Below are 19,459 nucleotides of genomic sequence, written 5' to 3'. Positions count from 1 at the left end.
GTTTTCTTTTTCTACATCTGACAGTTTATCAGCTCCCGCAGGCTTTCTATACCTCTCTGAGCTCACTAGTGCTTTATAAGGATAATAACTCTATTATATTAGAAACAATTGCCCATAAAAATGGAGGAATTAGAAAGAGTTATTCTTATAATAGGAAAAGGTATGAGGAGATGTGAGAGGAAGAAAATCTGTGTATGGAACATAGAAAATGGGGAGGCAGGAATATACCTCCAAGCCGCTGCCAGCTGCAGCAGAACTTATTCACAATGTAGTCCAACACAGCACAGTCTGAAACATTCACACCTCAATTTTCAGTGTTTTTCCCTTGCATATTCTGTTTCAGATCATCACAAGGACTCCCTGGGGCATACTCTAATGCACATTAAGCTTGGGTTTGAAATCACCCAGAAAACCAGGTCTTCCATTTTCTTATTTTTGAAAGACTATAAATAATATAAAATAATACATATATAGTCTTTATTTTAGAACACATTTTATGTATTTATTCTATTCCCTAAAGTAACAGCAAAAGTAACATGTTTCCTCCCACACTCCAAAGCCATACAGGCAGATTCACTGGTTCTTTATAAAACTGATCCTACTTTGTGTGAATGTGATAGGGTCCAGTCAAGGGCCATTCTTAAGCTGGCCATACACGCACCGATAATATTGTATGAAACTTCGTTTCGTACGATATTCGGTGCGTGTATGGCAAGTCGGCGAGTCGACCGATATCGCAGGAGGCTGCTGATATCGGACAACTCGCCAATCAGGCGGGTTAAAAGATTTAAGATTTAAGATTTTGTGCCATAGAAGGCGCCTGAGCAAAATCTGCCGTCAGGGCTGAATCGGAAGAAGGAGGTAGAAATCCTATTGTTTCTACCTCCTTATCTGCCGTTTCAGCCCTGAACGTTAGTGGCGGATTTACCGATCGCAGATCGCCACGTGTGTGGCCACCTTTACCCTCGAGCCACTCTGATTCAGCTTCTACAATGCCACCCCCCCCCCAAACACATATTAATTCACAGATACACAATGAAATGGGGTTCATAATACAAGCCAGAAGACAGCCCCACAACTAATTTTGAAAGGAGGCACTACTACACCCAAACTTTATAGTTATAGGGACCCTACACCAAAGTAAGAAGAAATCCTGAATTAGTGTTGCCTATAGGAACATGGTTGGTCCTGTTACAGGATTATAATTTATTGATGAACATTAAAGGAAAATAAAACCAAGCCACCAACCCTATGCCCCTTCCATCAGTTTTAACATTTTATGTTGGTTGCATTATTGAAAATATTGAAACATTTTATTTTTGTGATCATCTGATTTAATTTAAATGCTATACAGCAAATGAATGAAGCTAGTTTTTAGAGAAAAAGCATTGAGGTGCAGATGCTGGGGGTCAGAGAACTTCACTTAAGATATTGCCAGGTTACCAAGATATGTAGTGTAGCTCAATTTGCATCACCCAAGTGAAAAACATGCTCACACTTATAAAGAGAAAATCCAGTGATCAAAGCACTTGACCAGAATCCAAAAACATTAATATAAAATATATGGGTATCACTAAGTCCTATGCAAAATGTATTGAATTGGTATAGTGAATTGGTACTCACAAACACATCATAGATTGGAGATATAAATCAATAAGGGGTCCCAATACATAAAGTCAACCTTATAGGAAGCAAGCTCCAAGCAGGAGCAGGAACAGTACGTCAATAGTGTAAAACCATTTTTAAATGAATTATTTTAAAAAGTATTGCACTTACATATGGTTAAAATCAAATGCGTCCATCACAAATAGAGGCAACCTAGTTGCACTGGGAAATAGTTGTTCAGCCCACGTCTTTTCCTCCACATGTTTGGATGGTTGCAATGGATGGGGTAAATTATATATGTCTTAGTCCCAGATGTATGGATGTGATATAGTAAACAGGAGAGAACATAGAAAGGAAAAACCAAGAATTTGGTTGGGTCCAGAAAAAGATGCAGAAGCCGAAATGTGGTCCCCCTCTTCGCTCCCAAAGGGCCTGCTTGATGTGGTATTGAAGTAGGGTGGGTAGTGGCAGTGGGGACCACAGAAACCCTTAGGTCCTTTCCTGTGTGAAATTTCAATTTAGCTGGGTAGCAGTATGCTGAAGATCCAGAAGCTTTTGCATAATGAAAGTAAATGTAATGCTTAAACAAAACTAATTTATAATTGCAACTGAAAGCATAAATACAAAATAACACAAATGGAGGACATTCACTTTAATTAATTTCCAGAGAGGTTTATAAAATAGAGATTTTGATCAAAAGGATAGTGAGCAATAAGCATTATACAGGCTACATTAGAAGCCACAAATGGAAGTTGCATTGAGCCATTTGTGAAAATTTGTTGCGAATCCATGCCTGATGAAAAATTTTGCTCATCACTAGCAATGAATGGAAAGCTAAAAGTCAACTGATGCCTGAGCAATAATAGCATTCACAAGGAACTATTAGCCATCTTTAACTCAATAACCATCCTTGGCCTGCTGCTTTCCCTGGAATGTCCTGTTAAGCATCTATGCTTGAGGAATCCCACTCCTTCAATGAACAAACTGATTTTGTGAACTAAGCCTAATGTTGCCGATTGTGCATGTCACCATTATTTTTTGGAATGATTGACACAAATATTGCAATCTACATTCATTTTTTTACTCAGCTGAAATGGAATTGATTCCACAATGTACAAAAAAATGTCATGTACCTCTCTATACTACAGAAACCTTATTTTGCCATGCCACTTCTTTACTACACGGCAATCTGATGTAGAAATACAGTATGTTTTTCTCCACCTGGTTGGTTATTGTCCTGGGTCACTTCTTCTTGGCTTTCCAGTACCATAAGTAGCCATCATCCCATCACTAATGTCAACAAACCTGTGCAATCTTGGGCAAAAATTAGAACCACTCACAGCACGACCCTTTGCAATCTTTGGTAAGCAATTTGAGGCTACTCCTGATAAAATGAGGTGGGTGGAGTCATAGTACAAGTGTGTGCAGGTGATCACTGTAATGATTGGTTGGGTAGGAAACCATCACATCATAATATTACTTTTATATTAATTTACCTTTGAGTTCACCAGTTGCATCGCAGATGATAAGCTTATCACTTCTTATAATCATCAAAACATGGGAGCTGATTTTAAGTGCACAATATTCTATTAAATGAGAAGATTTAATGACTTTATCAGTGAGCTTGTGAACCTTACCACTTTCTTTCTTTCTTTAATTTTTAAACCAATTAGCTTTTATTAAGAAATTTCAATATGATTTGTCAAAAACAGAAGCTCAAAGCTCTGTGTGCCCAATACACAGGTGTGTGTGCCCAATACACAGGTCGGTGTGCCCAATACACAGGTCAGTGTGCCCAATACACGGGCCGGTGTGCCCAATACACAGGCTGGTGTGCCCAATACACAGGTCAGTGTGCCCAATACACAGACCGGTGTGCCCAATACACAGGTGTGTGTGCCCAATACACATGTCAGTGTGTCCAATACACAGGTCAGTGTGCCCAATACACAGGTCTGTGTGACCAATACACAGGTCTGTGTGCCCAAAACACCAGTTGGTGTGCCCAATACACAGGTCTGTATGCCCAGAACACAGGTCGGTGTGCCCAATACACAGGTCGTTGTGCCCAATACACTGGTTGGTGTGCGCAATACACAGATCGGTGTGCCCAATACACAGGTCTGTGTGCCCAAAACACCAGTTGGTGTGCCCAATACACAGGTTGGTTTGCCCAATACACAGGTCGGTGTGCCCAATACACAGGTCTGTGTGCCCAATACACAGGTTGGTTTGCCCAATACACAGGTCGGTGTGCCCAATACACTGGTTGGTGTGCACAATACACAGATTGGTGTGCCCAATACACAGGTCTGTGTGCCCAAAACACCAGTTGGTGTGCCCAATACACAGGTTGGTTTGCCCAATACACAGGTTGGTTTGCCCAATACCCAATAATACAATGATCTTTTAAAATGTCAATCGTTCCCATTAGCATGTAAGTAAAAAAAAAAGTTCAACAAGGGAATATCTAAAATAAAGTATTTCCTACACTTTGAAGGGTAAGATGTAAATATTTCTCCAGTACTGTATAGTCCCCATGGAATACGTATTCTGTTATTTTGTTAAGTCACGCTATGTGCTAATATTCTATGCCAGGCTACGATCGTGTGATCTGCTAGCTTAAAATATAAAGGAATTAAAACTATTTCCTGCAGAGCTTTAGCAATCTCACATTCCAGGAGGAAGAAATTCTCTGATTAGAACAAAAGATTGTAAAGGCATATGCACCCGTTTCCACTTTATAAGATTTCACCTATTGGAAATCCCTTGTGCCTCGCTACTTAGAAAATAACTGTTTGACTTAATATCCTTCAATTGTTGAAAACATGCGTCACTGAGAGATTCTAGTGAAATGTAGAAGTCCCAAGCTTCAATTCATTGGCATCTCATTGTGATAGGGGAGTGCCTGTTCTATATTTGCGCTCAAAAAAGGTTAGGAACTTTGATTTCCGATGTGCATAATGAATGGAAGCATAATTACACCCCCGAGTCAGTGACTTAACAGTGTGAAATGTTCACAGGTTAACAAGAGCAGCACTTGGAACTATAATTGAACTGAAGCCCACGAGGCTTCTTGCAGATTAGGGGATGTACTCTTTAGTTTTACTGAAAATATAATCAACAAATTTAGGAGTAAAAAAAAAAAAATTACAATGATCCACACATAAAAACCCAATATTAGCACCAATTATTAGGAGCATATCTGTTTAAGTTCTCCCATAATTTATTTAAGCTGTTGAACTGGAAATGCAAATAGAGTTCGTTCAGTTGGAATCGTGGTGAAAATTGCAATCTAACAATAACTGGATGGCAGCCATTTAGCTCTTCATTCAGCTGTTTGGAGGTAATCAAATAATGTTTCTCCTTTCTTATATTGTCCAAAATCTTTGGACATGATCAGCATGCTAGGAGCTTTTATCTCAGGGTTCCCTTATCTTTTTTTTACTCGTGAGCCACACTCAGATGTAAAAAGTCTTGTTGAGCCACACAAGCATGAGAAAAGTTCTTTGGAGCTGTAATGGTAGCCCCATGTGGAGTCATAGCCTATAGGAGGCTCTGATTGGAGTTAAACTGTGTTCCAAAACTTGCCATCATACTAGAAATTTAAAAATGGCACGTACTTTGAGGTCACTGGGAGCAACATCAAAGTTGGGGTTGGGGATCACTGATTTATCTATACCAAGCCATTTTTGTAGTAGTCATATCAAAAGTTTTTACTGGGACTCTTTGTGCATGGGACCTATGTATTCACAATTACTTAAGCACCTGTCAACCATAACGGCAAGTAAAGCTGGCCATACATGGCCTGTCATAAGGTACAAACCCAACTGCAGATTTAGCCCATGTATGGGCAGCTTTACTGCCTTAAACAACAACTTACAAAGGTATTCAAAAAAACAGCAGAAAGAAAAAGAAAAAAATCTGCTTTGTGCATTTGCGCATGAATAAGTTTAAACAGGCAGGTTAATTGACTCAAGATAGTGTTTGTGCTTGTAGGTTATGGGGATCTTAGAATGTAAGCCGTTGCAGCACATGTCAATGCTATATAAGTAAAGTAGGGGCAGGCGATTGGTACATGGAAATGACATACCCCTGCTCACAGGAAGGTTATCAGGATACAAAAGTGAGAATTATAAATGTAGTCCATTACTAAACCCAAGGCAAAATATGAAGCCAATTGTGTCTAATTAGAAGAACCTTTTCATCTGTGATTTCCAGAGTTGGTGCCAAGGCATAATTTTGGTTTACTTTATGTTTTAGCTGCTTTTAGATTCTCTGGACATGACGTTCCTCCTTGCACAAGGATACACACAAGGATACACACAATACAAAATCAATGCTCTTGGCAGCTTATTTAAATTGCACGGTCATTTTGACACACTGCAAGACTCCCTAGTTCTCCATTCAGTACATTAGAACTAAAAGCCCTGCAGATAAAGCCTCTGGCCTACAGCAGACCACTCTGTCTCCCCATTTCCATCACCATCTCAAGCCACTGGTTTTGTTTGCTACTTCATCTACTCTGCTGACAGACCTTTTCCTGCATGAACATGATTCAGAAAGCATGAAAATGTATTTATTATTATCTGAAGTGCTTGAACCCTGTGACCAAGACAAGGCACTTTAAATTAATAGCATTTTTTTTTATCAGATGATTAAGAAATAGAGGTCCCCCAACCTCCATATAGGATAAGTGTAAATGCTTGAATCTTCTTGGCATCCCTTTTTGTATCTTCCTGGGCTGTCCCACCTTTTTCTGTCCAGTTTAGTCATTCACAAAATGAAACTTTTGGTGTTGTTGCGGAATGGTTAGTTATTCCTATCACATTTACATGAATTTCTTTCATATGGAAATTAGTTCAACACTTATTGGGGGATTTTCTAATTGATTTTTTCAGTTTGGGTTTTTTGTCGCTAAAAAACTTGATTTTGTTGCGAAAAGTTATTATGCGACAAAGCCATAATTATTCTGAATGCAAATTTGGTAAATTGTTTTGAGAAACTCCCATAAAAAATTGCTGTGAAATGGGACAGATTTGCTCATCAGTAATTACGCTCCCAGAAGCCTCAAAGCAGGTGCTTATTTTTTAATTCCTTGATAAAAGGCAAGTTTTTGAGACACATAGAACAAGTGCACTACCAAAGAGAGCGTCCTTAGGCTGCACGCCCACATTGTGCTTCCAAATAAGCAATCACAGCCTTTATTTGGCACTCTCTATGGTATTTTTTCATTCTTGTGTTGCTCCCCAACTCTTTTTGAGTTGAATCAAAATCTTTTTGAATGTCCTTTTATTGTGGCTCACTGGTAAAAAAAAAGGTTTGGGGATCCTTGATCCTGGCTAAAGGACATTATAAATCAAAGATAAGATTTTTAAACTTAATTGCAATGTTAATATAGTATATGCAATGTATAGTATAAAATAGCTTGTTACTTGTTGAAATCATACAATCATGGAAAAAGAATCAGTGTTGCCTTGTTTAACACAGGATTCTGGAGAAACATGAGCTTCTTTAATTGCATTGAGCATACAGATATGTTGCATAGAACCAATGCACTTATAAACCCAACTCTTTCTCCTAAAATCAACCTAAGCAAAGTTAAAACAACCTTCCCTTGGAATATAATGGAAATTCCCTGCCTTAGTGGTGAAATATTTATTGCTTATTTTCTCCTGTAAAAATCTTATTTTAAAAGTGAAAACTGGCATTTTCTTCTGTTCTTGCTACGGTTTCTGGTGAGTAGAGAGTGGTATTCAAATAAAATGTGCCAAGAAAAGGTACATTATGTCCTTCAGCAAATTGGCATAACCAATGATTTTTTTTACATTTCTGGATAATACTTTCTCCAAATTTTCTCTTTGCTCTGAGATACAAATGCTCCGGTTGTCAATATTCAGAGCAAACGTCATTTTTAAACTAGTTTTTAAAAACAAATTTTTTTTAATATTCTATATAGACATAGACTGTAGAACTTACAGGTACTACATAAATATATGTTCTTTGAAAAGGTTCCACTACTGTACATAGATCATGTTTTTGTTTGTTGGAAATATAGTCACATAGTTATGTTGGGTTGAAAAAAGACCAAAGTCTATCAAGTTCAACCCTTTTTAAGTGTGCCCCACTGCACATATACACGCATACACTCATACCGACCTATCTATACCTTTCTCTTGCACATATAAACTATATTTGCCAATATCTATACTAGATATAGATTTTAGTACAGGTATAGGACCTTTTATCCAGAATGCTAGGGACTTGGAGTTTTCTGGATAACAGGTCTTTCTGTAATTCAGATCCCCATACCTAAAGTCTGCTAAAAAAATCATTTAAACATATATTAAACCCAGTAGGTTTGTTTTGCCTCCAAAAGGATTAATTATATCTTAGTTGGGATCAAGTACAGGTACTGTTTTATTATTACAGAGAAAAGGGAATCATTTAACCATTAAATAAACCCAATAGGGCTGTTCTGCCCCCAATAAGTGGTAATTATATCTTAGTTGGGATCAAGTACAGGTACTGTTTTATTATTACAGAGAAAATCTATGGGAGATGACCTGTAATTTGAAACTTTCTGGATAACGGATTTCCAGTTAATGGATCCCATACCTGTATATCTTTTTCCTTTTTATTTGTATACTGTAAGGCCTATTTATTATGCTGTGTAAAATGAAATTCAAGGAAAAAACTGTGTACAATAAATTCCAAATTTTGCCATCTGAATGCCAGATTTTACGGCCTTATTTTAGTTCAGGCAGAGGAAATAATTAAGCTGTTGTTTACATGGCGAAGCCTGGCGATAGGTGGTGGATTTGGTTGCAGGTCTTTAAACAGCATAATAAATAGGCCCCTAGGGGGCATTTACTAACCGTCTGATTTTTTGTATTTTTAGTGCTAAAAGTCACAGGAAAAAAGTTTCGACTTTTACGAAATTTACTCCAAATTTAGTCCAAATGGCTAAAAATCCAAATCTGACAATTTGCCCGCTAAAATTTGTTGAGATAATGTTGAAGTCAATGGCTTCAAAACCTGAAAGGTTTCATATTTTTAATGCTGGTATTTTGTGCGACAATACAAAAAAGTTAAAAAAAAATTCAGATTTTTTGAAGACTTTTCTCGCAAGGACTTTTTCAGTGCCCACTTTTTAGTATATGTAAGACATTTCATGGAAACGACTTTGTTCAAATTTGACATAAAAATAATGTGATGGGTATGGTGGGAATTAGCCGCACTATGATTTGTAAGTAACTCAGAAATTTAGAGGCCAATACGGGGGTCCCCTGAACTGGCAACCCAGAATGTGGTGATAATAATTGGGGAGGGGGAGTTTCACCTGGATTAGGAAGGGAATAGCCTCTGCATCCAGAAAGAGAGAAAAGAGAGAGGGAAGAAGAACAGAGCAAGTTTCTGCTGCAAGTGAGAGTCTGGCACCATTGAATGAATCAAGGCTTTGTAACAGCACAAGGAGTGTGCATTTTGGGAACTTAGATGATTGGGTTTTTTGTGGACATGGGACTCATATGGTTGTGGTAATTACTTGTCCATTCAGCCCATTGGGTTGGGTGATTGACATGACAGGCGGCCTGCAGGGGCATGTGTTGGGTTATAGGGCAAGCAGTCTTGTGGGGTGTTTCTTTCAGTTCTCTGTCTATTAGAAGTTTAAACCTTATCCTAAGGTATAATATCAATTATACTACATTTGTTGCCTTCCTTATCCCAAAACTTAGATTCTCCTTTCTTGTCTCAAGGTGAATGAGGCTATGGGTGGTTGGGAAGAATTCCTGTAGCAATAGGTTTAGTTAGATTTAGTTTTTTTCATGGTCCTGCACCCTCTCAGCTTCGATTATTGTGGATTAGCCAAGTCACTACCCAAATATTAATATTATTAGAATTATTATCTGTAATTTCTATAGCACTAACACAATTACACAGTGCTTTACAGATTCATCATTCACATCAGTCCCTGCCCCAGTGGAGCTTACTGTCTAACGTCCCTATCACATTCACAAACAGTAGGCTCAGTTCTATTGGGATCCAATTGATCTGCCTGTATGATTTTGAAACATGGTAACCATATTTTTCTTTTGCCTGTGATGTATTTCGAAGCAGCTACAACTAATCCTATGAAGTCAGGCAGACAAGAACTGGATTGAACTACAACAGCTGATTGTAATTTTAAGAAGAGAGTTATTTATTTGTATTATTTTAACAGTTAATACATCAAAGGCCAAAATTTAAAAAAAGGGTGTCATAAGTAGGATGTTCATATTCAAACAGATTTTAGTGTTTAGTTCTCCCTTGAATGCTATAGATTGAGGGAGAGAACTTCTGTCTTGGGTCTGTCTGTGCTCCGAACCTCACTTCTGCTCTCTAATTTGTGTGTTTGAATGACTCCAGTTATGGGACTGGGGTGGGGGTGCCTGTGTGCCTCCATTGCTGCTGAATGCAGTCAGTGCTATATTCATGGGTGCAGTCGCTGTATGGCTGTGGAAATTCAGCAAGCGTAGAACGCAGGGTGCAAAGTGAAAAAATGGCAAATTTCATGCGTTTTTTGCACTTTGCACAATGCCTTCCATGTTGTAAAGGAACCCTTATGACAGTGATCCCCAACCAGTGACTCAGTAGCAACATGTTGCTCCTCAACCCCTTGGATGCCCAGTGGCCTCAAAGTAGGTGCTCATTTTTTAAAAATCTGATCTGATAATCATTTATTGCCTGCCCCGCCTCTATGCTTTAGGCCTAAGACATAGAGGTGGGGCAAGCAATATAAGATTGACAGATTATATTTTAAAATACATTTATTACAAGTATGGACTATTTACTAAAGAAAGAATGTCGGTTTGATGTTTAATGTTCAAAGGCCTTTTATTATATAGGTATGGGATCCCTTGTCGTGAAACCCATTATCCAGAAAGCTCCAAATTACGGAAAGCCCGTCTCCCATAGACTCCATTTTAATCAAATAATTCTGAATTTTAAAAATGATTTCCTTTTTCTCTGTAATAATAAAACAGTACTTTGAATTGATCCCAACTAAGATATAATGAATCCTTATTGGATGCAAAACAATCCTATAGGGTTTAATTAATGTTTTATTGATTTTTTAGTAGACTTAAGGTATGGAGATCCAAATTACGGAAAGACCCCTTATCCAGAATACCTTTGGTCCCGAGTATTCTGGATAATGGGTCCTATACCTGTACAACTTATTATGTGTGGGTGAAAGGTACGAGTACCCTTTAAAGCTCCCAGACCACTGCCCAGTATTAGGCTTAAGGTTTCTATTTAAAAGAGCATGTCATGCAAAAGGGATAAAGAGTACATAGGTCCCCCAGAAGTTTAGCCCTCCCTTTATTCTTTATATCTTATTTCTTAATAAATTCTCCAGAACATCTAAGAGTGTGCTTGGATCTAGGGATCCCCTGTACCTGATAAATTATTACAGCATCAGGGGTTTATACAACAGCACCCACAAACAAAGGGTGATGTGAAAATTGGGCTTGGATATTTGTGATCATAAATATGTAAGTAGACCAATGACAAGCTTTAAAAGATATTTCCCATGTCCTTAACTGCACAATAATGTACATAGTATTAGTATATATGCCTAAACACTTGGGTGTATAAGTACTTTTTTTAATTTAATTTTTTGTTTCGTCTATTCATATGTAATGCTACCATGACACCATGCCAGTGGATGCTGGCCCTTGACTTGGGTATGTAGCCTTGATGCCGGCTGCCAATCAATATCCTTAAATGTTCTTACTAAAGGCTCTATGTGAAACTGCTAATCTAGTAAATGCTTCATGTCAAAATATACCGTATTTGAAACTAACTATTCCAAATGGGTCAGTCTAGCTTAAAAACTCTTGTAGAAATACTAAGCTAAAATAATACTGTTGTTTTACTGTGTTTGTTATTTATTTAGAACAGAACATAACAGAAACATTGTATTTATTTTCATAATCTTGTCTCCAATTATACAGTTTACATAACATTTTTGTACTATGGAAATAACCATTGTAAGGATTACATTCCATGATGTACACAGAACACGGCTTCTGTATTGTTTATGTATAAACAGTTTTACCAGGACATTATTTTTTTATAATCTTCCAACAGTACATGTAATGTTACTATAACAAATAAGTACCTTTCTCTCATGTGTACTGTCTAAAAATGTACAGATGCAGTCATTTTTACTTAAATACATTTACTTTTTCAAGGCCATTTTATAAACAATATTTAGCAAAAAGTTTATAAACTAAGCCCTAAAGTACAGCTAGAATGAACCAGGCTATATCAGAGATAACAGAGCGAGAAACACTGCCTCAGAAGGGGCAATATGATATATTTAAATATTTAGGAACCAAATTTGGACCAAATTTGCTTCTTTAAAATGTCAACAACCAAAAATTTCAGGGGTTCACCTGAACCACAGCCCAAATCCGTACGACTGCACTTTGGTTTTGTAACAATTGTTAATGCTGAATGCTTCCTTCGCAGGAAGGATTGTTACATCACATCCTGTTGATGTGATAAAATGAAACAATGCTTTTAATAAAGCTAACCCTAAAAATGGTGTATTGCTGGGCTCACAGATTATTTCTCTAATATTTCATTACTTCCCAGGCCACCCAAGTATAAGGTTACCCACTGTACAGTCTAGCACTAAGCCCCTTTGAATTCTATGCCACCCTAACTCTGGGCTTGGATCGCTCGGTGCCAGGCTGCAATGGTTAACTGAACCATTTAGTCACCGTGGTATGTATGTGTTTATGGGGGTGCAGGACAACAGAATACCAGCCCAGCTATAGGTTTGCATACATATTCCTAACCAAGCTAGCTTAATGTATGACAGAAAACACTTTTAGTTGTATGCACATTTTGGTTATGTGCAGATGGGTATAGATGGCTATTATCATCATATATATTTAATTTAGGAGTCCAGAAAACTAAGAGTACCAGTTTACATAGATAATAACATGAATACCTGCTTCTCTACAGTGGAGCTTCTTTTCACCAAACTCTTGCCTTTAGTACAACATACCAAGGGGGTATATTTTTCTGGTAGAAAGTTCTAAAAAGCATAGCAATTCAGTAGATAGGGTCCAGTGCCTTAGGTGGTAAATTAGTACAAAATCCATCTAATTTTGTCCTTGTTTTATATCTGGAAGACACAGCAGAAGGCAGTATGTCCCTTCTGGAATATCAGACAGGTTGTAGAATTTCTGACACTGTGAGCCCAGTTAGATAAACTGAAAATGTTAATAGCTGCACTGAGAAAATTCCCTATGATCTTCATTCTCATTTTGGCGCCATGTCGGTTTCCCACTGGAACCGGTATAGAACATCTTCAACTTCTACACGTGTCTTCTCCCAAGGTGAGAAGATCTCTGCTGGAAAAAATTTTGCTTTCTTTATAGGTCAGTCGTTCTAATCAGAGCTGCACCCCTTACCTGACTGTTTATCTGGTGTTAAACAGCCTTATTTGTACACTTTGTGGTTTTGCCACTGGGGTGCAAGAGTATCACCATCTCCCATCACCCATCTCATTTGCATCATCAAGAAATACAGGAGTCATGATTTTCATAGACCATCACCTTTATAATCATTTCAGTGCCATAAGTATGGCACTAGGTTCACAGGCAACTCTGCAGTGCTGGCACTTTCAACAGCAGCGGCTTTTATTCCGTAGGCGTTGGGCATTGAACAGGTTACTGATATTTTGACGCCTAGGAGTCTGCACTCCTATAGAGGGTTCATACAGGCCTCTCTCTCTCTCCTTGCCATCCATGTAATGCTGCTTTGCCAAGATATAGATCTTTTGCTTTCTCTCTTTTCAGCAGCTGTTTCGTCAGGCTGCCTTTTCCAAATTGTCCTTGACTCCCATGGTTGATAGGCAGATTATTATCACATCTCTCTTTATTCTCACTGTGCAGGTACTTACAGAATTCTGACAAAGATCCTTTATTCGGAAATCCATTATCCAGCTCTGAATTACTGGAAGACCATCTCCCATAGACTCCATTATACAGTAATCAACCAATACAAATTTTTAAAAATGATTTCCTTTGTCTCTGTAATAACAAAACAGTACCTTGTACTTGATCCCAACTAAGATATAATTAATTGTTATTGGAGGCAAAACAATTCTATTGGGTTTATTTAATGTTAACATTATCAGCTTAGATCTAAATTATGGACCCCTTATTCGGAAAACCCCAGGTACCAAGCACCATACCTGTACTGTAAAATTCAGCAACTGCAAATTTATTCTGGAAGAATTAATCATTTTTACATTTTACCTAATATCATATAAATTTTTCTGTTCTGAAATATGTCATAACACATTTGACCACTTGGTGGGAGGAATACACAGTCCATAAACCAAAGTCATTCCTTAATTGCACTGATTTGAAAATGGGAATTATTTTGTAATGCAAAATGAATATTACATCTCAGATATTGGCATATTTTAGATTTAAACAAAAAAACTATAGATTTCTATTCAAATCTCATCATTTGTCTCTTGTGCCTTTGCTACTTAATGGAACAATGTATCAAGTTTTCTTTTTATTGTTATTTATTTATTTATTTTTTAAATGATAAATGATGGGAAAGAGCGATACTCCAATCTGAGGTAAAGTTACAGTGTTTGATAAATCCAAGCCATGTCCTTCATTTCCTGTGAACAAACCTTCAGTTTCGCAGTTACAACTGAAAAGTGGAAAAAATTACGAAAACTTTAATGGATTCCTGAAGACGTGAACCAGACACGGTTACACAATCCCACTTCCGAAACAGAATTGTAGTGTTTCACTTTTCGAGACATTTACCACCTGCAAAACACATTTGGTATTTTTCATTTGCATGCCGGTAGCACTGCTTATATCTTACCTAAATATTGCTTATGTAATACATTTGTTTTACCCTCTAAAACACACATTTTCTAAAGAAAAAAATATATAAACTTGCTGCCATTACTGTTCAGACCAGTAATGCAGATTTCCTGGGATGTAAAAATGTACATATTACAAGGTTTCAGATTCCAAAAATGACAGGTGTGAAACCCCATATTGAAATGATTGATTTTTTTTTTTAAGCTTGTCCAGGTTACAGGGAACAGATCAATGTCCATCCTAGTTATATAGTTATAAGAAGAACATTTTTTTCTGTAGTCAATTACACCAAATATTTTACTTACCTTATTTATCATAATAATAGTCAGTGGAATTAGATGCAGGTGAAGGCTACCAATAAACTCTATTTTATGAGAGCTCAATATTAGCTGTACATCAATTAAGCAGTTTTTAATTGATAATTTAACGTATCAATACTTCCATCCAAAATAGTTCACAAAGTTCTAAGCAGCAATAGTAAGAAACAGAGCTAAATAACTATGAGGGCAGAGAGACACCGGGAGCTAAAGTTCACATCTGCTGCTTAGAAACCTGGCTCTCTCACTAGTAACTAAAAAACTATGCAACTTTTATTACATTGTTATTTGTACAGGTATAGGATCCATTATCTGGAAAGCTCTGAATTACAGGATGGCCAACTCCCATAGACTCCACTTTATCAAATAATTCAAACGTTTAAAAATGAATAAATAAAAGATTTCCTTTTTCTCTGTCATAATAAAACCTTAATAATAAAAAAATAGATTCATAATAAAACTGTGTTCTTGATCGTAACTAAGATATAATTAATCTAACTGGGTTTTATCTAATTGGGTTTAATTAATATTTAAATTATTTTTTAATAAACTTAAGGTATGGAGATCCAAATTACAGAAAAACCCCTTATCTGTAAAACCCCAGGTCCTGAACATTCTGAATAATGGGTCCCATACCTGTATAATAAAAAAGATCCGGCTATTCCTTTTTTCAGATATGTTTGCCCTACAGTTATATACTCACTGTATCTTTACCTGCAATGCCAATGATTGTTTCTAGAGAGAGACTAGAATGAGAGAGAGATCAGATCTCTAAGGAGTTTCGGTAGAGATGAGCTAAACAGTTTGGCATGTTTCATGTTTCTATGAAGTTTGGAGGTTCACTGCTGGTAAAACAATTTATGCATAAATGACTGGAAAAATTCTTCAGCATTTGAAAAAAAAAAAAAAAAATTCTAATCATCTCAAGTTTCAGCATATAAACTATAATGTCACAGGATTTTCCACAGGTTTATTATCCCATAGTATCCAATCAGCAGGTAGCATTTACTGCTTATCTGTCTCAGAAAATATTTGATTGGTTGATGTGGATTATTAGACCAAGCATGAATTTGAAACTTCTATTACATTACTCCAATAATATTGCAGGCCGGTGAGTGAGAGAAGTATAGTATCTGTTATCCAGAAAGATCTGAATTACAAGGTCATCTCCCATAGACTCCTCCTTAAAGAATGTTTGCTTTTTTTGTGTAATAATAAAACAGTACCTTGTACTTGATCCCAACTAAAATAATGAATCCATATTGGGGACAAAACAATCTTATCGGGTTTATTTAATGTTTAAATTTTTTTTAGTAGATTTAAAGTATGGTGATCCAAATTATGGAAAGACCCCTTATCCAGAAAACCCCAAGTCCCAAGCATTCTGGATAACAGGTCCCATACCTGTTTTGCTTTTTTTTAAATGGTTTAAAGTCATAGAGTGGAACTTCATAACAACTCATGGTTAGAGTTAAGGGATGAACATAAGGAAAATATTTGTTTTTCTCTTTCTCTCTTTCCCTGCCTATTAAGTATGTAAAATATGAGAGGAGCCTTATAGTGATGAGGAAATTTTTGCAGCAGGCATGGATTCGCAGCGAATTTCTGCATTTCGTCATTGGCGAATTGTTTCGCGAAATTTCTGTGAAAAGTGGGCGCGGAAAAATTTGTTGCGCAGAATTTCTTTTCTCACATGTCAAATTGGGCATGATTGCATAAAAAAAGGCACGGACACGTCAAAATTTGGCGCAGACGCGTCAAAATTGGGCACGGTCTTATCAAAAAAGCACGGACAACAAAAATTGTTCAAAATTGACATGAGCAACAAAAATAGATGCGTTCGACAAAAATCACGCGACAAAAGCGTTTCGCGAATTTTTTGCCATTTCGCAAATTTTCTGGCGAAGCGAAATGGGACAGATTCGCTCATCACTAGAGCCTTATTCTGGATTTAGACCAAGGGGTGGGTGAGGGGGAATGTAATAAAAGTTGTTAATGAAAAAAATATTCATAAAGCAGAAATGACTCCTTTGTGCAAACTGATTTTTCTCTCTAATTTGTGAACTTTTGCGAACACGAAAACTATTTAGCAACATCGTCCACCAGTGCAAGAGAGATTGTGAATGTTATCATTTGCCCCGGTGACAAATCGAATTTTATTTTTCCGCGACAAATTCGGGTTTTTGGCGTCAGCAAACCCAAACCAAAAAATTGAGCAATTGTGAAAGTTTTTGTTCTTATTTCTGCAATGTTTTTTCCAGTTTATAACTTTTTAAATGCCCCCCCCCCCCAAAGGGCATGCCTATACCTACTGCGTTACAGTTATTTTTATATTTTTACCGGCATTACCAGAAAAAGAAAAGTTTCAAGGAAATTTCAGTGTCACAAGTTTTTGGCAGAATTGACGTGTGATTAATGAGAGTGAGGAAAGAGAGAACTGTCCTATTCCCTTACAGAGCATTACGGCATCAATGTAGTGTATTAGGCAGCTATTGGATGGACAAAGAAATGCATTTGATTCAGAAAAATTGCCAGTTACTTTGCTTCAAATTGAAAGAAAATGTAAATAATGAAACATCACAACGACAAAAATAGTAGCTGTTGTTGTACATTTCTATCATCTGATCAAGGCTTTGCCATCCCTTTTAGTATACGTAACATTCTATTATGTGTCACAAGAGGCTTTCAATCTTGAGAGCATGGCTTTCTGGCAGAGGCTTAAAGCACTGTTCGTTTGACAGGAAATCTCAAATGCAAAGTGTTTTTATGAAGATACTACAATATAAATATTGCTGCAACTAATACTGCATAAATCATCTGGGAACATGGAAAAGCCCAAACTATGCACATGGCTTTCTTGTCAAAACGAAATCATGGAAGGAGCTGTATCAAAGCCTGTCATGGACATTGTATAAAGTAGGGTAATAAGTCTCCCTGACGTTGACTAACATCTGAAACCACCAGGATCTGTTGCCTAACAATGTAACTATACAAACTGTTTATGTGCAAAAATATTCCAAATATTTAAATAGATCCCTTTAATGTTTAACAAATTGTGAGCCAGGAGCGTTTGAAACATTCTTGCTGCGTAAGATGTAAATGATCTAAATGATCCAAGCTTATAATAAGAACTGCCCATGGCTATAATAAAATTCAGATAAAATAAATACTTAAAAAAAAACAACTTAAATTCTTGGTTGTGGAACACACTTTTTTTATATCGGTCTGCACCTTATTCAGAGCTTTATAAACTTTAATAAGATGAAACGTTCACAAGAGCACAGTTCTGTGAATGTTTCCATATTTAAAACAGAATTTAAGATACCCTCTTAATGGTTCCAATAAATGATATATCCTTTGGCTGTGAGTGCTTTTGCTTACAGCATGAAGCCCTATATATCGAGTGGGTGATTGACAGGGGCAGGTTGGAAAGCAGTTTCAGGGCACGTCGTTAGCAAGTGACACTGAAAGAAAATGCAAACTCTACATATGTTAAAAGGAAACTGCAACTCCAGGAAATTCTCTCGTGTTACTGCAATGAGCTGCTTGTTGTATATGATGTTGTTGCTTCCACTCCTATTTAGCACATAGTCACTAACAAAGCATCTCCAAGAAAATATTTTGTTTAGTTGAATGCGTAAACCTGTAGAGTATCCACGGAAGGTGCTAAGAAAGAGAAGAGGGGAGAAAATCAGAGGCAGAGAATAAAGAAAGCTCCATCAGTTTATTCTGGCCTAGAAATATTTTCCCATTACAAAGCACATATATACCATACACAGATATGGGAAATCGAAGCAAAGGTTATTAGCTAGTTGCACATCTGCTCCCATATCCCTTTGTGGCAGCGCAAAATTCAAATTTTGAATGTATTGAGAATATGCTAAAGATGGAACATTTCCTTATAGTTTTGGTCAGTTTACTTTAGTTTACTCACCTATATCTGTTCAAAAGAACAATTGCTCCATTGAGTACTGGATAAATAAAAATAACAAGAAAACCTATAAATGTTTAATTGTTGGAAATGGCGCACTAGTGCTTCTATGTCAGAAGGGAAATGGTTATATTACATCTTTCTACTTTCTCCTGCTTAGTCCTGTCTAGGAAGCTATCGCTACTTAACCTCCAGAACACCGAACTTTCAGGCCCAAAAGCATCAAGGTATATTTGCACAGCTCTTCCGACAAAAAGCAACTGCTTGTGTGCAAAGCCATCCTGAATAACTATGGGCCCATTTTAGTGAATATTTACAAATTAGATGAGAAACCCACGATAATTTATTTCAAAATTTGATTTAAAAAATGATTCAATTTCAGTATTAATTCCTGTGGTTTGCAAACTCCCATAGCTAGGTTAACATTCTATCCAACTCCTACCAAAGAAATATAAAATGTGCTTCTTCAAATTATTTTTAATTTTGCACATATTATAGTGTGTGAATAAAAATGTAAAGGATGAGCCATTGAGTTTGGCATCACCATATAAGTTCCAGCACACTCCTCCATCCCTAACACTATCCATTCTGGTACATTTCATCAGCAATATAATGTAATAGAGAGAAATGCAATAACAATCCCCAGATTGTGCATATTTGGGAGTTAATTCTGGCATAGAGTGATTGCTCTGCGT

This window comes from Xenopus tropicalis, chromosome 6, assembly GCF_000004195.4.
Source record: "Xenopus tropicalis strain Nigerian chromosome 6, UCB_Xtro_10.0, whole genome shotgun sequence".
In the NCBI taxonomy this organism is placed as follows: Eukaryota; Metazoa; Chordata; class Amphibia; order Anura; family Pipidae; genus Xenopus; species Xenopus tropicalis.
Note: the sequence above shows the minus strand (reverse complement) of the source record.